A 21,646-nucleotide genomic window follows, 5' to 3' on the forward strand; every position below is an offset into this window, starting at 1 on the left:
CATAATATGTATTTATAGAACTATTCCTTTAACTACCTACCTCAGCATGTAGCCTCAGTTTAGCTTACACTGCACATACAGCCCTGGCGCCTGTTAATCCCTCTCTTATTCATAATGCAGGTCATCCATGCTAACTGCCTTCAAATGGATCCTTCAACATGAAATATTCACTACTTATGCGTCCAAATGAATCCATTAAAATAAGCTAACAAAACATACATGTTCCCCAAACCTTGGTGTTAGACAATTACGTATAATTACTGTGACTATTCCCAACCCCTAACTCTAACATAACTCTAACCCTATCCCCAGCCCCTAACCTTAACATAACCCTAACTCTAACCCTATTCCCAATCCCTAACTCTAACATAACCCTAACCCTATTCCCAACCCATGACCCTATTCCCAACCCCTAACCCTATCCCTAGCCCCTAACCCTAACATAACTCTAACCCTATTCCCAACCCCTAACCCCAACATAACCTTAATCCTATTCCCAACCCCTAACCCTAACATAACCCTAACCTTAATCCTATTCCCAACCCCTAACCCTATAACATAACCCTAACCCTATTTCCAACCCCTAACCCTAACATAACCTTAATCCTATTTCCAACCCCTAACCCTATAACATAACCCTAACCCTATTTCCAACCCCTAACCCTAACATAACCTTAATCCTATTCCCAACCCCTAACCCTAACATAACCTTAATCCTATTCCCAACCCCTAACCCTAACATAACCCTAACCCTATTTCCAACCCCTAACCCTAACATAACCTTAATCCTATTCCCAACCCCTAACCCTAACATAACCCTAACCCTAACTTTAATCCTATTCCCAACCCCTAACCCTATCCCCAGTCCCTAAGCCTAACACTATTCCCAGCCCTTAACCCTAACATAACCCTAACCCTAATGCACATGTTTAGCTTAATGTTAGCTGCAAGTGGGTAAAGTGTAATACACCAAGAGCATTGACTAGACAACAATACTAAGAAAACAAGCAAATAACATTATTTAATAAAATTCACTGACAGTTATTTGTGGTGGGGGGGCATTCATTTCATTGGGAGGCTGATAAGATTCAACTAAAAGATCCTGATATTGTTTTAGTTTTTTTTTTTTTTTTCAGTTTAAGGCTGCATTTCTGTGGGTAAGCATTTTACCTCATAGGGAACAACCATGTCTCAATAACACTGTCTATTTGTATGTTTCAATCAGTCTGGGGACATCTGCTTCCCTCAAACAGCTAAAGAAACTCACTTAAACACATGGAGAAGTTTGTATTCCTGCCTTTGCTTTGTCTTCTCCATAAAGCTACATTATGCCTCGCCCACACTACAGGATTCCTGAAATCCTACCCAATGTCCAAGACACTGGAGACCCCACACACAGTGAAAGATTTCTTTGATTGTTTTTTTTTCCTTTAGTCATCACAGACACCACAGTCCCCCACACTGCAAGATATGCACAGAATGAATCCCCACACACCTTCAGACTACACTTATAGATCACCCAACTAACAGTTCGGTCTTCCAGGGCCCAGTTTCCCAAAAGCATCTTAGTGTTAGTCATGTTACCCAGTAGAGCAAGCTCAAGCATTTAAGAATCATCTTTGTGCTAAGATGCTTTTGGGAAACCCAGCCCTAATCAAAAGAATATGGCAGAGAGCAGCAAAACACAGACTCCATCCAAAACCGCATACTATTAACCTAATTAATATATTAAACGGCGCACCACAGTTAAACATGCATTTGTTAGTGTGGTGTTTAGAGTATAGTGGAATGTGTGGTTTGAGATGCAGCCAGAGATTACAGCGTAAGTGTTTTAGCAGGGTAAAGCGAGAGGAACTCTATGTTTATATGTTGTTTTTACAGTGTTAATTAGGATGAAATTAACTTTTGCCTTCCGTTCAGCTCAGCTCTCTGTTCAGCTTGCCTCGCATCGGTTAATCCAGTCTTTTACGCCTTCACATCTACACTTTGCTTCATGGGCAACCACCATATTTAAGATTTAAGACTTCGGAAGCCACAAAGAGACTGTGAACAGAGAAGATAATATTTCTATTATATAAGATCAGCCTGAAATCTGGATACCCTCACCGGGCACATTTAGGCTCTTTTGTCAATATACACTGATACAATATACACTGGGCCAAACCTATGATTGCTAGACGGTTGAATCAGAACATCTCCAAACATCAGGCAGATCTTGTGGGCTTTTTCTGGTATGTAGTGGTCAGTACCAAGAGGGGTCCAAGAGAGGACAATGGTCATGGGCACCTATGGTCTGCTGTGGTAATGTCTTAGTGCCAGCTACAAGACGCCTTCAGAGGTCCTGTGGAATCCATGCCTTGACTGGTCAGATCTGTTGTGGTGGCACAAGGGGGACCTACTCAATACTGAGACAGTGTCCCAAGCTTTAGATTGTTCTCTCTGTATCCCCACTGAAGAAAAGCTTATCCCCAAAAGACAATGCTGCCACCTCAACTATTAGTATGACGTTTGTTGAGGAATGGGCAGTGTTAAGTTGGCAACACACATTGCATTTTTAATTTTGCTGGTGTGTGTTTTTTTCAGTAATGGCTTCCACCCTCCTTTACAGGCCAGTTTTGTGAATTATGTCTTAATATATGGTTGAGTGGTGCAGCTTAACTCCCTAAGATTTAGGGACTGAACTCAGTAGCTCAGTAGCTTTTTTAAAGTGATTGTTGGCCTTTCTACAAGTGCCCTTCTTGCTGTGATGCTTTTTTTTACAATTACTCCTGCAGTACTCACTAGAACGCCAAACTCTTATATTATTATTTATTATGTTTGAACCTTGTGCATAACTACAACTTCCCTTCAGATTTGCAGTCTGACCACTAAACCTTGAATTGAGGCTGCCTTTTATCCAGATGAAAGGAACTGTCCATGATTCACAGGTATGGGCCAGTTGTAAGCTGAATGTGTCAGCATTAGGGGGATATCTTTTATCTGTGTAAACGTAGAGCTTCTATAGCTCAGAGGTAGAATGCTAACATCAGAGCAAGACTCTAAAGCACACTGTTCCAGACGTCCTGCTCTTTGTCTAGATGGTCTTTGGTAAACTTTAGTCTTGCTCTGATGTTTTTATGACATCTGGGGTTTCCACCTTGCACACCTCTCATGAAAATCAAACTCGTGCAGTCTCTTTCTGATGCTACCTGAAAGATCTCGCAATGACATGTTAGGATTGTTGGAGACTTCTTTACACATTTTGTGGTCTGCTGTGGGACTGAACTGACCTGGCCATGTTGCTAGTTGTTGGACTTGTAAATTATTTTGGAGACAGTGGAACGGCTGATTTCTACGTGTTCTACGAGATCTGAGATGCATATACAACCTTTTTTCTGAAAGATTCAGAGAGCTCTTTGAATCTGGCCATGGTGATAAACAAACCAGACTGAAATTCCTCCAGAATACCATCTATGATGACATCAATGATTAACATTGGTGTAACAATGGTGTAATCATCTGCAGCTAATATGGTTCACCTGATTTTAATTGTAGACATTTGAAGTAGTAATAAATAGAGGGGGGGGGGGTCTTAACATCTTCTGCCTTTCTATTAATTACATTTAAAATTTCTTTAGTTTTATGTGTTTAGTACATTTCACATGACTGTACATACAGAGTACATCATAGAACAGCTATCAGACAAAAACCCACTATCTCCAAAATGGCAACTTTACAGAAGAAGGAAAAAACCTTCTTAACATTCAGTTTGGAGCATTTCTATTGGTCAATTTATCATGAAATTGTGAAACAATGTAAAGAACAACTGCCAGATTCATATTACGTCAAAAAGTGAAAAACAAAAAATGGACAAGATATATATGTATATGTGTGTGTGTATCTACAATGTTATTTGACTCATTCTCCTGTTTTCCCATTAATCCGGGGACGCCTGGTCCCCACAAAGTGGTGAATGCACACACGCAGCACACACACATACACACTTCAGCAGCCTAGTTCCCAGAGCGATATGTTAATGAGGCCGCATTAAGCTGCTTCACTTGCAAGAAAGTCACTCAAGTAACAACAGAGGCAGCAGCCCGCACACACTCACACACACACAAAAGAGAGCTATTTCCAGGATGAATTTTAATTGAGCATAAGAATGTAAGATTATACAGCATTTTGATTGAGTTTAGCCCCCGCAGAGCAAATGCTCCAACACTGCCCAAAACACAAACACACACATACACACTTCAATCACTGCACCCAGTGTGTAGAGGAGAGATAGAAGTGGGAGATGCTCTTAAACAGAATGTCAATGTAAGTGGTTCAGACACTCGACATTTCACACCAAATTAACACATAACCGCAAGGCAGACACACATACACACATGCTCACCCCTACTCACACACACCCCCGACCCCAGCGACATCAAAGAGGTGACATTTAATTAATCTAACTAAATCTGGCCTTTAGAAAGAGAGAGAGAGAAAGAGAGAGAAAGAGAGAGAGAGAGAGCACAATACAATAACAAACCACATATTTCTATAATCTGTGGTGTTCATCGTAGGTTAACTGTTCCTTTAGCTTTTAAGTTGTTTTTGTTATAAATCATTTATAAAAAATTTCAAAAAGTCGATTTCTGACCCCTTAAACTAGAGATGGAAGTATTGATCGGCTACCTGTAACAGGTATCAGGCAATTTTCAGCCCCATAATTTCGCCGATCCTGAAAGCTGTTCAGATCATATGATCTGTCAAAAAACACTTTTCAGACACTAATCAGACACCCCTCTCAATCAACGTAGTACAGCGAATCCAGGCACAGAAGAGCTAACAAAGACAGCAAACGACACTATGAGCTCCTCAGTACAGTTCTGCACAGGAATTCATGGACAAAATTCATCTGTCAGGAGTTCACCAACGTTTAAAATGTGGTTGATTCCAAAAAGCAAAGATCATCTTAAGCGACAATGCACAGAACACCCCAAAAGCCCTGCGCGATGATGCATTACCAGCCAAGTTTTGCCTAGGAACATTAATGTGGCATTCAGCCCCACCCTTCGATCAGGATCGGCAATTGGCCGATCAAGCTGAAAAGAATGGGCCTCAGAAACACTCAGCGATCCATCTCCACCTCAAACCCTTTAAACCCTGCATTTTAATCTAACCCTGTCTTTATTTACATCAGTTTCATAGGCCCTAAAATACACCCTTGGAGCACTCCACAAGTCTTTGAAAAACTAAACACCTACACATCATGTTATCTCTTTAGAATTATTGACTTAGAAAAAAAAAACAATAGTAGTGCTTATACTGCACCTGTGGGCCATCATTTATAGCACTGGTGGCACTATGATTGGGCCCAGTGGCCCCTATTTTTTATCATTTGTCCACTGAAAATCACTGCTTAGGTTTACTCTATGTTAGGGATTATCCCATATTTTTTTCTGCCCCTCTTATCAGGGGACAACCAGGATCAGCCAATACTGATCTTATTTGTGTATTTTCATATATAACACATTATTCTAATTATAGTAAGATATGTTGAGTGTTTGTATAATGTAGTGTTCTGGACTAATATATTTTGTTGACCCTTTTAGAGTGTGTGTTTAGTACCTCATCATTTAATAATATAATACCAAAAACCCACAGTCACCCTTCATGTATCTAATTTCCAGTCCAAGACACATTCAATAATGCAGAGGTGTGTTCTGGCCAATACCAGCATCTTCAGCAGATTGCTAAATCCGTCATGATCTTCTCAGTAGTTCACCTGGAGCTATTATCTTGCTGCAGAATGGATTTCTTTCCAATGACGTAGGTCTGTATACAGTTGCAGTCATAAGTTTACTTACATCATGGGCATGAATGTCATGGCATTCCATAAAATTGCTGCACGCCCGTTTGGCGAGTATGTCCAATTGTTTGAACTGATGATCTTGGAAACTGCAGTCCTTCTCAGATCTGCACTGAGCTAGCTGGACTTTGCTATTGCACTAGTGCGTTTATCACCTCAATGAGTGGGCTGTCAAACAAGCCCTGTTCATGTGGGCTCAGAGAAGCTACCCGCTGTAGTCAATCATGATCACTTTCAGGAGGTCAAGAGGCCTTGGCTTTGGCAAGTTCTCTAGTTTTGAGTGGGTTAAGAGACGTAGCATCTCCTGTTCTAAGGATTTTAGGATTTGGTTGGATGGTTTTAAGTGTTCATGCAAAATCTTCACTATTTTCTCTCTCTCTCTGTCTCTCTCTCTCTCTCTCTCTCTCTCTCTCGCTCTCTCTTTCCTCGCTCTCTCTCTTTTCTCCCCCTCTCTTCATTTGCTATAATCCTTGTGTGAGGGTGTGCATATGAGAGAGACAGAGAAGCTAAAGTCATACTTTACTACCCACTCCAGCACACACACACACACACACACACACACACACACACACAGACTTGCAGTTGTCATGTTCATGACTAGTCTACAAGAATGCCTGTAGCATTTAAAACAGCTCGACTGAAAAAACCCTTTCAGCAGCACACACACAAAAAAGGGTTTTAGTCACAACTGTGTGTGTGTGTGTGTGTGTCTGTGTCTGTGTGTGTGTGTGTGTGTGTGTGTGTGTGTGTGTGTGTGCGCATGCACGTGCATGTGTGTGTGCATACTCACTGCATGCTGTGTGAAAAGAGTTTTTAAGCAGAATTGCTGTTGTAAACCTCCAGGCTCTAGTCCAAGCTCACACTGATTCTCAGCTCAACTGATCATAATCTGTTATTTTAATTACACGTACGCTCACACACACACACACACACACACACACACACAGACACACACAGACACACACACACACACATTCCAAAGACTGTCGTCCATTCCTGCTCTCTGATTGCTTGTACGGATAATTGTGGTGACCAGAGTGAAACATATCCAGTGCCAGCGCAAACAAATTACGTGTAAATGTAATTAAACGATAAACAACATCTTTTTCTCCTGTTCCCAGACTCGAATGGCCTCAGGATGTGTTTACTCAGAGTCTTAACTTCTTGAACCATCAGGGCCAACATGTGGGTCTAGCTGGGGTGACCAATAGGGCAATTGTATTAGGTTACTGTTCAGGGGGCAAATGAATGCCTTCAAATACGAATACATTATCTCATAGTTTTACAATGATCTCAGAGTATCTCTAAACACATTTCAAACACATTGAAAACGCTGTATTAAACATCAACCACACTTCTGATACGTGATCCTGCTGCTGATGGGTGGCTTGGTGGTTAACGCGTTTGCCTCAGATCCCTTTCTGGGTGGAGTTTCCGTGTTCTCCCTGTGTCCGCAAGGGTTTTCTCTGGGGTCTGCGGTTTTCTCCGACAGTCCAAAAACATGGAGATCAGGTGAACTGGCCACTCTAAAATCGCTGTGATGTGTGTGAATGGGTGTGTATGTCTGGATATGGATTGGCGTCGTTGTGCGGTGTGTGTTTGCTGAGTGTAAAGGCTTGCGTTAATTGCAAATTGAAGTGTTCTTGGTATTGGAAAAGTGGTTTCTTAGGTGGAAGTTTCATACATTCACACTGATACAGCTAAACCTAGAGAACTAAATGCAGGTAAATAAATGTACTACGTTTAAAGCTAACCTCTCAAAAATTAAGGGGCTTCAAATGGTCATGTCTGTCATGTCTGATCTGTGTACAAACAAAAGACCAGCCATAACATTGACCTTTTAAAATACACAGAACACTATTAGCAGTCTTGCTCCAACTTTCTACTTTGCTGTCACTGAAAGAACCATCTGAAGCACGTATGTCAAAACAATTCATGCCAAAAACTGTATTGCTTTCAAGGCATTTTGACTTATTTGTTAAAAAAAACATTGCTTACAAATACCAAGGGTCAAAAGGTCAGTGTGTATGAAATGAAATGAAAATTGGACAGCCTCCCTTTTAGATCCCTTTGTAAAAAGGCCTTCCTAAGCATTCAGAGGCCTACTGGCTCCAAAAGAGTGCTTGGACCCCAATAATTGCCACTTGTGCAATTTGTGCTATATTATTTGCTATACTCCTTGCGTAAAGGTGTGCATGTGAGAAAGACAGAAAAACTAAAGTCATTAACTACTGCCCTTAACTACCCAGCCCAGCACACTCACACACACACACACACACACACAGACTTGCAGCTGTCATATCCATGACTAGTCAACAAGAATGCCTGTAGCAGTCTACAGAAGTCAATGTGTTCCATATCAGACTATTGATTGCTAAGCTAACAGCCCTTGATGACAGCAGATATATACTAAATATTCTTCATTATGTAAACAACCCACACAAAATGTCATATTTGTTTAAAATAGCAGATTTTACCAAACCAAAGGCTTTGCATATCAATCAATGACGTGTTTGAGAGACTCTCTTTCAAAGTATCCATCACTTCATGATTCAGGAAGAGTTTTCTATATATGGATAGACATTGATAGCAGACTAAATACAGTGATTATTTATGACCAGGCTCATTGGTACAGTTTATGGAGACCCCACTTCATAGCTTACAGGCCTAAAAGGATCTGTCTGCTAACATTTTGGTGCCAGATACCAAAGGACACCTTCATGTTTAGTTCATGACCTTGTTTTGGTTTTGGTGGAGGGGGACCTACACAGAATCAGTCAGGTGGGTTTAATGTCATGTCTGGTTCATGTTTTTAGTTTTTAATTTAGTTAAAGACACTGTTATCAGTCTTGCTCCTACTGTTTACCTTTTGGCAGTACCTTCAGCTTGAGGTTCTCAGGACATTTTGTAATATTTCTGACCTATTTCCTATGTGTGATGCTGCTATTTTTTCATCCAAATACCACACGATGCGGAACCGCTTCAATTTTTGTCGAGACATTTTAATTCTTGAAATATTAATCGCTGCGTTTAAAACACTGTAAGACTTTTAAGATTCAAACCCACCCCGGACTCCACTACTTACTGAGAGTGAAACGTGGGACAAAGAAGTAGAGTAAAGAAGATGTTGAGGGCCTGTTCATTTCTTTCATACTAGTAAAGGACATGCAAGAGCCATAAGAGTTCACTGGAGCAATTCAAGAAGAACCCCTTTAGGTTCCCTAAGAAGATTTCAACTGATTGTATGTTAATCTGAAGACCTATGTCTAATGATAGGCCCCATTCTTGTTTTTCTCAAGGTTTTTTCTTTCTACTGTAACCCATGGGTTGTTCACTAGAGGTTCAGACCCAGCTTTCTGCAAAAGCTGCTTTGTGACACCAAAAGTACAGTGCTACACAATCAATCAGTTATAGCAACACTACATATCAACTACATACATTTACCATAAAATATTCCACTGACTTTGGAGAAGCTGGACAGGACAACGCTTGCCAAAACTGTGTAATTTTGCGTATTAGTCATATTCATGTAAAATCCTGTAATATTACTCTACTATCTCTACTATCTATGTCCACTTGCTTCATTTACCTTTAATGACACTTCTGCATCTCTCAGCTTGTCCAGGCATGTGTATCCTTTAGGGGACGCTCACAAATTACACTTCCCGACTGTAGGGGGAGCCCAGGAGAAAGAAAATGCCAATTCTCTTTAGTGCTGCTTTAACACCTGCTCTAAAACAACTTAGCGGAGTTATGAAATAACTTCATTTTGAGAGCAGGAACATGCATGAAGCCCCTCCTTCCTAATTTAACGTCCTATAAATTCTTGATGAATATCTCTACTTTGTTTACATGTCTACGAGAAGTCTGCGCAATTCTCCATCACTCAATCTCCCCCCTTTTAACCTTGTCATCTATCATTCCTTGCTCCACATGTCAGAGGGAGGACTGGCTTCCTACAACAAAATCACTTGAGTTCTGCCCGCTCTCTTACAGTCTGGACTGAACTAGCAAAACACATTTCTATATTTGTTACCCAATATTTCAAGTGGTCTTCTGAAAAGAAGAGACTACAAAAAGCTACATAAATAATTAATAAATCATTTTCTTTTGAGTTATCAGCCTTAAGATTGGAGCCATTCTAAATGCAATTCTTAATGTTCTACAGCATTCCCAGTTATTCTCATTAATTTCACAATCAGATGTAGCTCTGTTCATCTTTCTGGGCACATCTAACATCTCTTTTCTTTTATTATTTGAAAACCAGTGAAGGTTTATCTTCATATATTTTATTGTTATATTTTTATTTTTATTGGACATTTTACACTTTTGAATGGTAGTGGTCAGTGTCCAAAACAATTTGGGAACTATTTGGGAGCCACAATTCCTTTTAAAATCTCAGAACTAGCTAGAGCAAGAGAAACATCTAGGAATTTGTCAGATATTTCGGTGAGTAATTACTCATGTAGAAGACAAAGTAGCACAGACGTAGAAGGCCAATAAAAAGTGTTAAACAGCTGCAGCAGTTGCAACTTACTGCATCCAGTACCTATCAGCACAGGAATTGAAGATCTAAGGTGACATTTGTCAGTTTTTGGGTTGTTTTTTCTAATAAAATGCAAATCCTTCACAGAGGGATTCGTGAGCAACAGCAAAGAAGTTCCAGATGCTTTCAACCACAGAACAGAATAAAACTAAACACTAAAAAAGGAAACTCAGAACTAATGGCTAAAGTGATACTGAGTAAAATTTCATTTCTTTCTTAAATAGGTTTAAGTATTACCATCAGGAAATATTTAGAGACGCTCAAATTCATCACAATTGTACTTAAATACATGTCGCTCAGCATATAGATTCTCTCCATCTCTGAGTGAAATGATAGTACGCAGTAGCTGCTGTATGTGTGGCTCAGATATCAAAGCAGAATTAAGACTCAAAGCTCTAAATGTGTTTGAAAGCAATAGGTAAGTCAAGTTGCTTTGGTCAGTGTGCGGTCATCTCTGATCCTTACCTTTCGATGAGGCACATGCTGCTTCTCTGAGCTACAGGGCCTGAGAAACAAAAGGAGCAACTATTAAAAAACAACCCATTATTAAAAATCATTAGCAACTTCTGAAAAAATAACAGCCAATTAAACAAGTCACATTAGAACAACAGTTGCCAGCCCTGCTCCTAAAGATCTACAGCACCATCCTGCAGAGATCAGTTCCAACCCTGTCTATTGTCCAGCACTAACTTATCTGATGAAATGGATTGGAAATGACAAGGCAGCTGAATATTTTCTGAATATTTTAAAAGGCAGTTTGATTAGTGTGAACTTCTTAGTTTTAGAAAATTGTATGCTGAAGAATTTTACTAAGGTGTACATGCTGTACTTCTGGCTGGTCTCCCTTTGCAACTCATCCAGAACGCAGCGGCACGGGACGTCTTCAACGTTCCAAAGTTCAGCCATGTTCAACTCCACTGCTGCCCTCTCTTCACTGGCTTCCTGTAGCTGCTGACCACAACAGATTCAAAACCCTGACTCTACAAAGCCAAGAACGGACCAGCCACTCCGTACTTGATGGCCATGGTCAAAAGCCAATCCACACCAAGAGCCCTTCGAGCTTCAAGTGCGGCTCGGCTTGACCCGCCATCCCTCAAAATCCACGGAAGACAAGCGTCCAGGCTTTTTTCTGTCCTGGCACCGAAGTGGTGGAACAAGCTTCCCCTGGGTGTCCGAACAGCAGAGTCGCTCATTGTCTTCAAACGCAGACTGAAGACCCACCTCTTCCTAGAGTACTTAGGTAAAGAGTAGAGTACTATGGTCTCCATATTGACTTGTGTTTAGTAGTGTCTAAACTTAGAGGTATGTTTGAACTTTAGTCTATTCTAGCTGAGGTTATTCTTGAGTAAACAGTGAGGCACTTTTGTAAGTTGCTCTGGATAAGAGCAGCTGCTAAAAGCAGTAAATGTAAGGCTCATGTTTTGACTGTTCTGCAATTATGAACAATCCACACGCTTCCTGTTTTAAATGCATGTTTTGAACATTGCTGGCTTTCTGTAGCTGCCTGCGTTTGATTTTAAACCCTGACATTGGCCTACAAAGCCTCTACAAAGACTCTACCTACCTGATGGCGATGGCAATGGTCAAAGCCTGATTCATACCAAGAGCTATTTAAGCTTTAAGAATGACTTGGATTGACCCACCTTCCTTAAATAAGTATGGAAAATAAGCATTTAGACTTTTCGCTTTCCTGGCAACCAAGGTCGTAGAACAAACTTCCCCTGGGGGTCCAAACAGCAGAGTCACTTGCTGTCTTCAAACATCAACTGAAGACCATCTCTTTCAAGAGTACTTAAATCAGCACTAATCTTGCACTTATTAAAGGCTATTAAATTGCCCTCATGTTTTTGTTTGTATGTTTTCATGATTTGTTTGTATTTACAATACTTGTAAAGTGTAGTATGATGTTGAGTATTATGCATCTTTTGTTCATCTAACCCGAAGGTATCTTTGGATTGTAGTCTATTTAAAGTAGCTGAGGATGTGTTCTGTAATTTCTCTAATGTCAGGTTCACGGTACACAATTTTAGACCCGATGTTGGAGTCACTGACTGTTTTTAGAGCCTCGGGTCGAAGGCAGATTGGCATTTGCTCAGCGTCAGCTTGGTTGCTATGTGTGAACTGCTGAAAGACGCATTCCGAAATCCTCGCAAGCCCCCAACAAATATGCAGCATATCACTGCATATCTGGGCCTGCTGGCAACTCTAAATCCGGTGCTGTGAAAAGTGTGTTGACTGGAAGTTAGTGCAGCGACTAGCTACAGGCAATGAGAGCGCAAAACATTGGGTGAGGAGAAAGCCATGGGTGGAGTTATACAACAGTTTTTGAAGAGCAGACAGACTCCTTGCGGGTTCATCCTGGTGTAAGCTATTGTAATTTGTGACCCCGTGTTGCCTATCAGTAAGTGTAGTGTGAAACCACTAAACCACAACCACTAAAAGATTCCTAATTGCAAGAGAACAATAGCCTGACGACTCAGGTAGTGAAAGTCTGGACAAGAGTGTCTGCTAAATTCCATAAACGTACATGTAAAAATGTGTTCAGATTTGGCTGTCCTGATCCCAAGGAAATTAAGCATGCATTAAACACATCCACCCTCAATATCAGCAAATCTCCCTACCTCTCTCAAAAATGCACGTTAGAGGGTCAGTAAGGAGTGTGTGGAGGCAAGGTACAAAAAAGCTGCCAATCAGAGGCTTTACTGCTTCACACGTTGCTGTGGCCACCAGTAGGTGCTTCAACATTCGGAAGGTCACTGTTATGTAATAGAGGGGAAATCTTCTCTTTTTCTTAATCAATTGAAACTTTGGAGATACAGACGCAGCAGAACTGAATTTCCCACCACTTGGGGGCGCACTAGCCAGGTTTGAAACAGTAAAAGTGTCATTTATCTGCATGTAATGGCTTCAGCTAGACCAAGATCACTTGTTTTAACAAAATGCTACAAAAACTGTTGTTTAGAGTTGCCTCGCACTTTAAGCTCTGAAGCAGGGGTGTCCAATCCTACCAGTAAATGGCTGATGGAGATGCAGGGTTTCTGTTAAACTTCGAGTGACCGATTGTTTAAACACTACGACCTAATGAAAGAAGTAGAGTCAGGTGTGCTCCAGCTAGTTTGGAATAAACACGTTTTTTTGGGGGCATTCCCGAACCTAGACTTAGGAAGGCAAAAGCTGCTTAGTCATTTGTCACAACGCACAACCGGGCTGTAATTATGGCAGCTAAAAATGTTATTATTGTGTGAGGAAATGAGGATCATTTGTGAAAAGGCCAAGTGTTAATCTTCATTGGGTAATGATCCAGGCACTTTGATCGGATCACAGCAGAAGAGTAGCTGGGGAGGGCTGGGGGCTGGGGGGGTCGAGGTTTTGAACCCAACCAGAAATATTTTATGAGTCCTAAATGGTTCACGGGTGGATAGCATTACACACACCCAGTGCAGCAGATTATGTCCGCATCAAGTAACATTGATTTGCACAGTAATCGTGCTGTACTGATGTTAATAAAAGGTCAATGAAGTCGGATTGTGCTTCTATGTAAACCAATGCGTTCTTTTACACTGGCAAAGTACAGCATGTGCCACCGTTAGGTAATCAGAAATATTACCTGAAAACAGTACAAAACGGACCAACAGCAAACACTGTACAAGTTTCGAACCAGTGAACTACCACCTTTCAAAGCAGAATCATGCTTTTCTCACATTTGTTTTTGAAGGGTTACTGTAGGAGGAAGTAAAGAATTGTAGATCTGGGTTTTTAACATGATTCTTTGCATTTATCTCTATTTAAATCATTTTTAGCTGAACAGACATAAAAATATTTTATTTTCCGGGCGTATTAACATGATTAATATGCTGAGAAACCCTAAACACCACCACCATTTCAACTGTCTGGCAACCACCCAAAAGGCATGAGTGTGTTAGATTTATTTATTTGGTTTTACAGATCAGGCAGTGATTTGTTTAGCATCTCATCTCATCACCCCTCCCCCCCCCCCTCTGAAATTCATTTCTGGCTACACCACTGATGCTATGCTGCCTTCAAGTCTTGCTAAGAAGATCCTACGTACGACTTTGTAGGTATAATGATGACGGTATGTATATGAATGGTTATGGTTAGAAACAACAGGGATGTCACAGGAAAATGCTTCGTTGTTAAAGTTTGTTTTTTGCTCGTCAAAGGAACTATGTATATTTTGGTGCAAGTGCAAGAAAATGAAGAGCATAGGAAGCACATTTGGTGAATAATGGCTTATTCATTCAGTTACAAGCATCCCACCCACATAGGCTCATATCTTGGATGAGAGTAAGCCATTAAAAAAAAGACATTAGCTTGCAGTGTTTTATGTGCGGCTGCTGAATAACTGCAATATAATCCGTTTACAATACAGTTACCAACGACCGGCATTGCTGTTTTTATTGACGCGCCCCCAAATTAGGAAAGTTGGGGCTCAAATTAGGGAAGCTGGGGCAATGGCAGGCTATATGTGCTCTGGTAACTGTGGTATTTCCATCCAAGTGTAAACAGGGCCTAACACTGTGAATTCAGCTCAGATAAACCTTGCTAATTAGCTGATTAGCAAAGTGTGTTATCAGTTTAACCAAGTGTGTTAAAGGGAGTGATATGTTAAAGTCTGCTAAAGGAGCCCAGTCTGACACCCTCAGTTCCCAGTAATGTTTGTGCTATCTTTTAAGGATTCCACCCCCAGTCATGACACAGACATCCAGAGCTGGGAGTCTATGAGAGCACCTCCTTAGTTGACATAACACCTTAGCATTTTCTGAGGTGGCAAATCCAGGTCCAGGATGTTGTTCTGAGGTGTTCTTGGAAGGCCTTCTCTTGGAAAGGAGACTTGTGACCACCGTCTTTCAGTTGCAATAATGAAACATTTTATTCCAATCAAAAGTACAGTGTGGAGAGAGCCCACCAATTCACGGTGCCCCTCTGCTCTCTCTCCCTAGACAGAGGAACACCTCGCGTTTTATACCCTACTACACGCCATATGTTGTTGTGCTGTTCCCATATGCAGGATGTCAGTATTTTATCCATAAGGGATATAAATCAGCCCACACCATTGTTAAATGTACATAGTACACATGAAGACACAGCTGGACCCCAATAGAACAATAGAAAGTATGTCCAGTCTAATCTCCTATATTAGTTCAGTTCATGTACAGTTTACCAAATTAGGCCTGGGAATGGATCTTGTTCTCCTTTCCCAAGTCTAACCCATGGGCCTCACTATATTATTCCTCAACGCCATACCATTCCCTCAGGTCTTTGAACATCTGCATAGCTAATGAATATATAGAATAGACTACAGTTCCAACTGCCTAAATAGTTATTCTGCAGCTCAACGGTGGTAGCTGTAGCTGTGCCCAGTTTAATTGGGGTTTTCCATTGGTTGGTTAGATCAAGTGTTCTAGATTACAGATGGGACCGAATCCCCTTTAGAAGCAGAGTTGGTGACCACTGAATTAGAACAGAGAGCCTTTCTGACGTGACCATGTTGGCAGTTGTTCCACTTGTAAATTACATTCTGGACAGTGAAACGAAAGACCCATCTGCATCTACAATCTTCTTTCTGAAGGCCTCAAAGCGCTCTCTGGATCTGGCCATGGTGATGCCACTCATTTCAACAATTAACAGCAAAGCAGACTAAACGTCTGAGGTTTAAATAAGACAGGTTCCTCCAGAATCCCCTCTAACCATGTTATAATCATGACGTTGTGCACCTGATTCTAATGTTTGACATTTAAATTATGTGTTTACTTATATTTACATTTACATTTAAGGCATTTAGCAGACGCTCTTATCCAGAGCGACTTACAAAAGTGCTTTGCTATTTACTTAAGAATAACCTCAGCTAGTTTGAAAAGGCTAAAATTCAAAGATACCTCCAAGTTAAGACACTACTAAACAGAAGTTTCCGTGGATTTTGAGGGATGGTGGGTCGAGCCAAGCCTTACTTGAAGCTCGAAGAGCTTCTCTCAAAACATTATCTCTCAATATTGTTGAAATGAAGATCAAATGTTCAGACATTTAAATATAAACATGATTGTACATTGTATGGTAATATGTATTTCTGCTTAGAACGTGACGTGAAATGTGCAGGACCGCTGTCAGATGTTGATGATATCCTGTCTATGCATATTTAAACCCCATCCTGAGCAGAAACCGGTGTGGGAAAACACTGAAACTTACATGCGAAGGCTTCTCCAGGACCAGTACTGAGGACCACTGGATTAGAATAAACATCCTTCATCAGAGGAGCTCGGCTTGGTTTAGTGCTAAAATATTTATGATCAGCAGAGGGCAGCAGCACTCTCAGCAAATTGGACTAATTCTATATAACAGCAAAGGTAAACGTGGGCCTGCTTTGCCATAACCTATTGCACTCCCTTTTAAAGGTATAGTCATGAGAGTATAGGATAGTGATTATCAGCACAATGTCTGAGCAGGATGCCTTCTGAGCTGGATCTTTCGGGTCTCCCCGAAAGATTTCAACAGCTGTCCGGCGTCAGACAAACAAACCACGCAGGAACAGAAGCTCCATCTCTGTTGTTTTCTTGTATAAACTCACAAGTGCTTAGGAGCACTTAGTCTTTTAAAGAAATGTCCATACAGAGAGATACGGAGAGGGAAGCAATGCTCAGAGGGGAGAAACAGACAAAGGCGCAGATTCGGAGAGAGACCGACAGACATGAGGAACAGAGAGAGAAACAGATGAGGTAAACGTATATTTTTAGCTTATTACGTCTTCAGAGTGCCAGAAAGAGCAGGATGCGTCTCTGAGTAGCTTTCAATAATGCATCAGCGTATGCTCTATAAAATTCTCTCTCTCTCTCTCACACACACACATACACTCTCTATCTCTCTCTCTTTCTCTTGAACACACACAGACGTATCCATGGGTGTACACACACACACACACACCGCACATAGACACACAGGCATACATACCCTGAGAGACTTAGTGGCCATATACAGTATTCATGTGTATGGTCTCTGTAAGGACTTTCTCAGGACTGAGAAACATTTCAATATGTGTGTGTGTGTGTGTGTGTGTGTGTGTGTGTTTGAAAGTGCGTGACAGCAGAAAGTTTGACGAAAAGGATGAGAGAGGTTACTGCGGACATGAGTGTGTGAGGCGAATCCTAGCTTGTGTGTGTGTGTGTGTGTGACAAGGAGAGATCTGAATGTATACAGAACTTCATATATTTCATTTCATTAAATATTTGGGAATTCCACCCATCTTTAAATAATGCCTGTACAATTCAGCGGTCGAGATGTAAACAAAGTCATAAGATGGTTGATTGTAGAGAATCTCACTGGATGCTGGTGAATGGTGACTGCAAAGCAAATATGCCTGCTTTATTTACTATCTATTCTGAGTGTTGAATGTGATGTTGATGGTGGCAGCCCAGAGGAAAGCAAAATCAAAAAGGAGAGCTCCTTAATATCTCTGCAGTTTCACCTAGACAACAATGAGATCAGATGGAAAGAACAAAAGGGGACTTTAGCAGAATACACCGGCTGCTCAAATGTGTCTCCTGAGATAAAGACCTCAGTAATCTCAGTAATGTGTCTCCTCTTGAGTTTTAGTACAGACCTCAAGAAAGTCTCACACTGTGCCCAGATTTACCAAAAACAATAACACTGCTTTAATAAAGATAGAGTGCCAATATGAACTCTTTTCATTTCTCAGTCAGGACTAAAAGCCCTTTCAGGACCTTTTTTTCAGTTCTGATGCTATGAATTACTGACCAAATTATTATTTGGGTCATTCTGTGCACTTTAATAGCTGTACATGTAAAAAAAAAAAATCTGTGGTTTATTAAGCAGTATCCTTGATTCTTGGTCACTGGAAGCCTAGATAACCTACCTGAAGCTCTTATATTGTGGACACAGTATGAAAAGATAGAATGCCGCTTGGACCGGTTGAAGGTAAAAGAAGAAGAGGATGACCAGCAATATGATTTCGCAATAATAAACATCATAATTGGGCTATTTATTTAATAAATGAGTTATTGAGATGTATGCGATTCCAATAGAAGATATGATTTTTCTTTTACTTTGCAGAAATTGAAGGGTTGAAAGGTTGAAGAATAAAAGGTAAAGCTGACTGGAGGGCTGTTTGTATTCACTGAAGTGAATGTGTTTAATTAGGGCTGCAAAGCTTGAGTCCGAAGACCTCTGAATGATTCTGCACCTTGCTTTACTTTCTAAGAAAGAGCTCTCAGATCTCACTGTTGTCTAATGTTATATCTCCTAAGCAATCTTAGGAGAAACATCTGTGACAGCAGTGATCTTTAGACTGCTATGTAAGTTGTTGGGTTTTGGAATTAGCACTGTTTTACAGCTCTGTTTTGACTCTGTGGGGTTATTTCATTAACAGAAGGACACAGTTGAGGTTCACAGGTTCCATGTACCAAACTCTTTTTATTCTATATCTATGCTTTACCATGGTAAAGGGTGTTTGTAAAGTGCTGTTTATTGCTTTGATAGAAGATAGTTTTGGAATTGCTACCATTTGCTAAAGGTCCCACAATTCTTCAAAATGTTACCAGTATTTTGCTTTGACATTCCGCTTCCTTTAGCAAGCGGCTCATGTTGTGTCTAATCACCTTAAAATGAGGATACTGACGTGTCCTCTCTCACTCTTGCACTGTACGTAAGTGAATGTGTGTGTGAGACTGAGAGAGAGCGAGACAGAGAGTTGCTTACCTGTGCTAAAGTGAGAGCACGCACATGCTGCCTCATGCTGGGTGAATGAAAGACAGACTCCACAGGATTCTCCTGAAAGATAAATGGCACACACACACACACACACATATGTAATTAATGACGCTCCTCTCAAGCACTACCATCATTAATGCTCCAAATGATCTACACTCACTGTCCATTTTATGAGCTCCACCTACCTGGCTCTTTATATTAACTACACAATTACAGATCATAGCCCAGACCATAGCCCATCTGATGTCACATACAATTTGTCAGCTACCTTCTACATTATTCATCATTGGCCATTGGTTTCTGGTCACAACACTGCCGTTGACCAGATATTACTTGGGAGGTGGACCATGCTGAGGCCAGCACACCGTACATGATAAAGTGTGTGATGCTGGTATGGATGTATTTGAATGGCACTGCTATGTTTGCATTTAACATTTACATTTACTGCATTTATCAGACGCTCTTTTCCAGGGCGACTTACAAAAGTGCTTTGCTATTTTCCCAAGAAAAGCCTCAGCTAGTTTGAATAGGCTACAATTCAAAGATACCTCTAAGTTTAGACACTACTAAACACAATAAGAACAGTCAATAAAAACAGTCAGTAAAGAGACCGCTCTGCTATTCGCCCAAGTTCTCTCGGAGGAGGAGGGTCTTCAGTCTGCGTTTGAAGACTCTGCCATTCGGACACCCAGAGGAAGTTCCTTCCACCACTTTAGTACCAGGACAGAAAAAAGCCTGGACTTTTGAGGGATGGCGGGTCGAGCAGAGCCGTACTTGAAACTGGAAGGGCTCTTGGTGCAGATCGGCTTTTGACCATTGCCATCAAGTACGCAGGGGCTGGTCCGTTCTTGGCTTTGTAGGCCAACGTCAGGGTGGTCAGCAGCTACAGGAAGCCAGTGAAGAGAACGCAGCAGTGGAGTGACATGGCTGAATTTAGGAGCGTTGAAGACGACCCGTGCCGCTGCATTCTGGATGAGTTGCAGGGGCCTGATGGTGCGCAGAGGGAGACCAGCCAGAACAGATTGGCAGTAGTCAAGTCTGGAAGTGACGAGAGACTGAACAAGCACCTGTATGGCCTCTCTAGAGAGGAAGGGTTGAATTCTCCGGATGTTGTACTGGAGAAATCTTCAGACCGAGTTACATTTGCAACATGACTTGAGAATGATAACTGATCATCCATGACTACACCAAGGCTTTGAGCTTCTGTAGGTGGAGTGACCAGTGACCAGCAGGTCCTGGGATGTACAGCAGCTCTGTCTTGCTGGGGTTAAATCTGAGGTGGTGAGCCACCATGTTGAGAGTGGTTAACCACCCAACTGACCACAGTTTAGGATTAGAGCAATGTTTATGATAACGAAGTAGTAAAGCGAGACCAAGGCAACACCGAGTCTAATAGCTGTCAAAAACACAGGTTGAGTCCAAATTGAAACTAAGAGTAGACAAGACCAGGTCAAGACCGAGACCAAGAATAGGCTAGAGTGATTAAAAGAAGGCCAAGTCAAAATAAAGACTAAGAGAGGGCAAGACTGAGTTTAGACTGAGACCAAGAGTAGGCAAAATCAAGACTAATTGAGTGAGGCAGAGTGTGGTGGTGAGGAGGGGGGAAGTGAGCCGTGTGGCCCATACACGGCGCCACCCTACACCGCCCTGAAGTTTTTCACCTAACAAGCCCAGGTGAACGGCAAAAAAGGGCCTGCTCAGTCCTAAACAGGAGGACAAATGCTGTGAGCACACGACAGCTGAGCTGCCAGAGGCTAGTGAAAATAGTGCAGGTGTGTTAAGACTGTCAGAGCCCCTTTAGGACCATTATGAACCCCTTTCCTCAGAGGGTTCGCCACACGAGTCAAAATAAAGAGTGGGTGAGTAAGAATCATGACTGATACCAAGTTGATGAGTTCAGACCAAGATCAAGAATAGGCCAGAGTGAGTCAAAATCAAAAAAGAGTTAGTGAGACAGAGTCAAGACAAAATTTAAACTAAATTGAGTCAAAATTGAGGAGTAGTCATAACCAATTCAAGACTGAGTGTCAATTCAGTTGATGAGACCTGATTCAACACTGATATCAAGTGTGGGCGAGACCAAGTCAAAATCGAGACCAAGAGTTGGGTAGACTGAGTCAAGACGGAGACTAAAAATTGGCAAGACCAAGCCAAGGGCAAGAGCAAGTCAAAACCAAGACCAAGAGTTGGCGAGAGCAAGTCAGGACCAAGAGTGGGCAAAACCAAGGCAGGACAGAGGTCAAGAGTGGGCAAGAGTGAGTCAAGACCTAGATCTAGAGTAAGCAAGACCAAATCAAGACTGAGATATTCTTTGGTAGTCCTGCTGCACAGCAGGTCTATCCAGGGTCAGTCATGAAGTTTCTTCTTAGGTAGACCAAGGGGATTTTGAGGTACATTTTGGATAATCATCATTATCTATTCAGCTTTTTAACAGAAGATTTGACATTTCCATTCAGTATGTACTAGCAGAATCCATTCTACCCTCCACCCTGGGCAATATTGCCAATACTACTGGTGCC

At 41.4% G+C, this 21,646-nt stretch overlaps 1 protein-coding gene across 6 annotated transcripts in view; it reads right to left on the reverse strand.

Moving 5' to 3' along the window:
- The window catches only part of ptprdb (protein tyrosine phosphatase receptor type Db), a 115,209-nt gene that overhangs the window by 70,819 nt on the left and 22,744 nt on the right, over positions 1-21,646 (reverse strand). For all 6 annotated transcript variants that reach the window (XM_072669834.1, XM_072669836.1, XM_072669837.1 and 3 more), the window contains exons 3-4: positions 19,116-19,187; positions 10,854-10,893 (exon numbers count right to left, since the gene is read on the reverse strand). The gene's annotated coding sequence lies outside the window, so the exon portion shown is untranslated. The remainder of the gene's footprint in view (positions 1-10,853; positions 10,894-19,115; positions 19,188-21,646) is intronic.

The sequence above is a fragment of the Salminus brasiliensis genome, chromosome 24, assembly GCF_030463535.1.
Source record: "Salminus brasiliensis chromosome 24, fSalBra1.hap2, whole genome shotgun sequence".
Taxonomy (NCBI): Eukaryota; Metazoa; Chordata; class Actinopteri; order Characiformes; family Bryconidae; genus Salminus; species Salminus brasiliensis.